A 6,305-nucleotide genomic window follows, 5' to 3' on the forward strand; every position below is an offset into this window, starting at 1 on the left:
GTGTGCAAGGTGGTGGTGTTTCATATCATGTGCATGTGAATACACCTGCATACATTTTGATATAACCCAATATCTATTGCAAGGCTTATAAATCATTTGATGTCAATAATTGTGTAGATACTTACTAAGCTCTTTAATCAAGTTGAGGTAGATTTCCACAGAAAAATAGTGCCTCGCTCGTAAATATCTATTGTGAGTAACTATAAGTAAATCTAAACTTTAACACTATTGCAAACAAAGTGGATAATATATTGTATGTTACGTCTAGGTCACTTTTTTAAATGAAGCCAAATAAACAAGTTTGTCATTCATTTATTTGGAGTTTTATCAAAATCACATGACAGTTCCTAAAATCGAAAAAAATAACAAGTTTCTCTTGTGTATGTATTAGAGAAAGAGTAGTCCATTGAAAAAGGAAATCCATCATAACTATAATTTAAAAATTAAACAAAAGTTTGAAATCATCACACAAGGGCTCTCCATTTGACTAGATTTCATCTTTTTCCATGTCCTTTGCATAATAAGGCAAGGAGGTAAGATTGACGAGTCTTCTTCTTATATGTTTCGTAATAAGGCAAGGAGATAGTCATACTACTTAATGGATTGCTCCAAACCATGCCTCGTGAACAGGTGCAAAAATGAGAGAACACTTTCATGTCCATTTGTAAAGGAAATTTTGAGGCATGTAGATTTCTTGTTGCATTGTTTGTTACAAGATTCAGCTTAATGGAATGTGCAAGTGAGCACAAAATTAATATATGTGCAAATGTGCATAAAGTTATTTTATGTAACAAGGCTTACTAGTAATTTTATTTAGACAAAAGTTTTTATATGTACAAAACTTAAGGATTTTGATATGATTTAAAATTTGTAAAGCAATACCCCAAAAGTGAAAAAAGCAAGCCCAATTTGTACGTTCATCTATTCTTAGTTCCTTGGGTTATTTTTATGAATAATTTTTTTGAAATATTCATGTCGGGAGATTGTACCCAATCTTGTCTTGATGGTGATGTTATTTTAATTCTTTTGTCTTATGTTATGCTTAATTATTTATTCATCAATTTTAATTCAAGTCTTTATTTTAATTTTGATATATTTTATGAGTTTTTAATTATTTCTTCAAGAAGTAAAAAAAAGTCCCGTGACAGTGGTATCAAAGTTTTGGTTTAATTTAATCTTCTTGAAGGCTATCAAAGACTTATGGACAAAGAGGTGAAAGAGACCAAGGAACATGTGATTTTGGTAAATTTTTTGAATTTTAATTAAAGAAGAACACCTTTATCGATTTATGTTTATGTATGGTTGAAAAAAGACTTTGTTTTTAATCATTGGATAAGCAAGGATAATCAATCTATTGTCCAAAGGATAATCAATCTATTGTCCAAAGGGTAAAGCAAGGGAGAAAACCATTAGTGGGTTTGTAAAACCACAAAATCACCTTTAATTTTACTAATATGTTTCATAATCAGTCCGTATGGATTGAATCAACAAGGAGAGGAGCATGGAGAGCAAACTGCTGCAACGTCAAGAATTCCATCATGGAGGGATGAGGATTGTTCTGAGAATTTGTTTTTCAAAATTACTTTTGGGATTTTTATTTTTCTCCTCCTCAGTTTAGCGCTGGGCGTAAATTTCTCTGCCAAAGCGCTTTAAACGGTCGATGGAAGAAGAAATTCAGCAGCGCCAAACCGCCTCATTGCAGCCCGCCTCCAAAACTGCCTTGCCCGTGAAGAAGGATGGGTGGAGACAAATCTATATATATATATATATATATATATATATATATATATATATATATATATATATATAGGTTACCACAAGTTGCACGCTATTTCTTGTAGCTTTAAAAAAACTTTAATCTAAGCTTTAAATAAAGCTTAATAATCACCCTCTTATATATATATATATATATATTCTCTTGCTCTAATTTCGGTGCAGCATATTGAAAAAGTTTGCATTTAGACCAAAGCGGCTCTGCAGCCAGCAATTTTACTCTCCATTCACACAATAGCTGTGTGTTGTTTCGGTGGCCGTCCCTGAGCTCACAATAATGAGATTTGAAGAGTAAAGCTTTTACCAAAGCTTTGTTAATATATAGATATATACATATATAAAGCTTTATCTTTTATTATTTCCCGGCAGCGCACATGATCGAAAATTCCTCCTCCTTTCCAAAACGTGCGCTGCGTGATAGAGGTGCCTGTCTTAATTAAGCATTAATTAATACTTAAGATTTAATTATATATATATATATATATATATATATATATATATATATATTCTCTTGCTCTAATTTCGGTGCAGCATATTGAAAAAGTTTGCATTTAGACCAAAGCGGCTCTGCAGCCAGCAATTTTACTCTCCATTCACACAATAGCTGTGTGTTGTTTCGGTGGCCGTCCCTGAGCTCACAATAATGAGATTTGAAGAGTAAAGCTTTTACCAAAGCTTTGTTAATATATAGATATATACATATATAAAGCTTTATCTTTTATTATTTCCCGGCAGTGCACATGACCGAAAATTCCTCCTCCTTTCCAAAACGTGCGCTGCGTGATAGAGGTGCCTGCATTAATTAATGTTAAGATTCTAGAAATGGGATTGGTCATGGTGAAGGACATAGATTAATCATAAGATTAAGGTGGATTAAACCACACTAAAAACTCCATAAGAGAGAGAGGGAGATTGCACACTCAACACTATTCCCTTGTATTGCATATCACAATGAACCATACAATGATATAGGCTCTCAAGCCTTATCCCACTTTACACATCATCATCCATGTGGCAACTCCTTTTCCACTTCTTTTGGTCAACACTCACACACCATACAATATTACATGTGGCATTCCATCTCACCACAATATCTTGCACTTCTAGAGTGCTTTCCCACATATACACATACACACAATATCTTGCACCTCTAGGGTGCTTTCTCACATACACACAACACCACGATTACATCTCTCAACACCCCCTCTTAATCGAGGTGTTCCACAACTCACCCATCATCCATCACCCATATCAATGTAGCATTGCACAACCGCAATCGCTACCTTTCAATACTCCCCCTCAATGATACATTGGAGTGTCCATCAACCAAACATGTGTGCCCGTGTCTACCATCTTAGACACCTAGTCCATTTTGAGCCGACTCATCGCTCACAGCGGAACCACTGAGTCCGATTTGAACATGGAAGTTTCGGGTGGGATCCAACCCATGCGCATGCACCTCACACGTGCATCGCTTTTGCACACATCACACAACAACCATTTTGAGCTTCTAGGTGAGCTTGGGCAGGGTTACCCTCATACCATGGATGATTACAAAATTTTTGTTTTGAGCACGCATGCCCGTGGACGTTTGTCCATCATCATTTTTGGGTGAAACAAATTACAAAGCCTTTTTGGCCAAAGCCGGGCAGCGGACCCGAGTGTGGCTGAGTGATCTCCATACATGCATGCATAAATTCTTTAACCATGTGAACACCACCTAGTGGGAACATATAAAGTGTGTGGAATCAAAGTCTAAGGGTTAAAAAACCTTAGATTTTAAAAGAAATTTAACGTTTGTCTCTGAAACGCTTGCCGCCCTGCCCGCTGCACGCATTGAATGCAATGCAGCGAATACTGTCCAATTTGTCTGTCTTCAGCTTTGGTAGTAAATGTTCTGCACCTTGGGCTCTCGCATCACGAGGTCACCGTCTCTTTTGCTTTCTCTGAACAAAGCTTTAATCAAGCTCTCAAGGCGACCTAATATAGCCCTCTCCCTGTGTCTCTTCCATAGCGCAGCCTTAACTTCGATCGCCGCCTCGCTCATACTGTGTTATTGCTGAAGACGTTCGCCTGCCTCCTCTCAACTATGCTCCTTACCTCTTCTCTAGCTACTGTCATCAGAGGTCGCCACAGTAGCCCTGTTATGGCCTTTTGCTCCACACTGCGCACCAGTGCCTGCTGCAGTGCCTTGTTATGCTTGTTGCTGCCCACATTGTCGTGCTTCCTACTCGAGCTTCTTGGTGGGAGATGTCGTGTCACTGGTGCTGCTGCTGCCGTCTCTTGCCTCCAAGAGCATGCTACAGAGGCAGCTATCTGCTCGGGCTGCTGGCGATGCTCTATCTGTACACGCTCTGCTTCTGCACAGCGTTGTTGCTCCTCTTGCTTTGTTGAACCTGCAACCTCATTTGCCACATAGGTTCTTGTAGTCACCATTCTTTCATATTCCATAACAAGCCATTAACATGGCTCAACCAACCTCCACAATGAGGTTCAATGTGACCACTAATTAGGCCACCACGAGCTCCCAATTGAGCTCAAAATTTGCATGCTCCTCCTCTTTGCATGCTAAACTTTCAAGGCTGCTTCTTAACACGGTTTCTCTTGAAACCAAAGGTGCCAAAATAGAATAAATGGCCTTCATTGGCCTCCAAATCAGCATGCTCTTCCTTCAATGCATGCATCCATTCAAGGGTGCTTTTCATTTTGGTTTCTCTCAAGAAACCAAGGTGCAAACCAATGTGAAAACTCTAAAAGCTTCCACCAAACATTGCCCATCTTTTATGAGCAAAACCATGAGCATCACTCTTTCCAATGTGCTCAACCATGGACTTCTTCTAAGCCCATAACTGCTTGTCCCTTCTTAGACAAGCATTGCACCTCTTACACTCTTTGCCCAAATGCAAAGAACCATGGGATCCACAAATCCCACACATAGCAACCCTTCTCAAATATGAACATTCTTCCATGCTCAAATACAAACTTTGAGGCAAAACTTCACAAAACCAACCTTCTTGAGGCATAATCAGCAGCATATCTTCTCTTGGCAGCTTCTCCTTGACGATGATGAAGACTCCATAGCCTTCATAATGCTGAAATCTCCATTTTCAGCTTCCTTGATGATGAGCAAACTCTCCATGTTGCAAAACTCCATTTGCAACTCTCTTGGGCAGCTTCTATGCAACTTCCTTGTTGCAAATCTCCTCTCTAACTTGAGAATGGTAGCTCCAAATCTCTCTCAAATCCTCACAAATGCAAATCTCCTCTCAAATCCTCATCACAAATGCAAATCCAAATGATAATATGAGTGTGCATAATTTTTTTTCATAATAAACTGAAAATATAATGCTTAATTAAACAAACACACAACCAAACTAATATACATAATAATCACCCATGACCAAGAGCCCATTTGGCTCTGATACCATGTTAAGATTCTAGAAATGGGATTGGTCATGGTGAAGGACATAGATTAAGCATAAGATTAAGGTGGATTAAACCACACTAAAAACTCCATAAGAGAGAGAGGGAGATTGCACACTCAACACTATTCCCTTGTATTGCATATCACAATGAACCATACAATGATATAGGCTCTCAAGCCTTATCCCACTTTACACATCATCATCCATGTGGCAACTCCTTTTCCACTTCTTTTGGTCAACACTCACACACCATACAATATTACATGTGGCATTCCATCTCACCACAATATCTTGCACTTCTAGAGTGCTTTCCCACATATACACATACACACAATATCTTGCACCTCTAGGGTGCTTTCTCACATACACACAACACCACGATTACATCTCTCAACACCCCCTCTTAATCGAGGTGTTCCACAACTCACCCATCATCCATCACCCATATCAATGTAGCATTGCACAACCGCAATCGCTACCTTTCAACAATTAATACTTAAGATTTAATTATATATATATATATATATATGCTTCATCTGATCGATTTTTGGAACGCTTTATATTAGGCTTTAATTAAAGCTTAATGCTATACATACATACATACATACATACATATATATATATATACATATATATATGTACACACACACACACACATATATATATATATATATATATATATATATATATAATATTTTTCTAAACTAAGAACCTAATTATAATATTTTTATAATATTTTTCCAAACTAAGAACCTAATTAATAAACCATAGACGCAACATTAAAATTAGTTCAAGTTCAATAACTTTAATGAAATTTCTAGATAGGAAAAATTTGTGTCGGAATTTAAGTTTCAGAGGGAAGTGGCCACTCCGCCTCAAACTTCTATTCTGAAGGAAGTGATGTATGGAATTAATCTGGTGGTATGGGACATCAGATTGGTTTCATATACTTACTCCAGACACATTTATGTCTTCTATCTTTCTACCATCCTATGTGTGTATATACAACGCGCCTATGTGGTATGAGACACCTAGACTCGTCTTAGATGCATTCATTTAATTGGTTGCATTTTGTGTAAATCTAGTCTTCCACACCAATCATGAAGC

This window comes from Cibotium barometz, chromosome 4 (genome assembly GCF_041138505.1).
Source record: "Cibotium barometz isolate CiBa-2024 chromosome 4, ASM4113850v1, whole genome shotgun sequence".
NCBI lineage: Eukaryota > Viridiplantae > Streptophyta > Polypodiopsida > Cyatheales > Cibotiaceae > Cibotium > Cibotium barometz.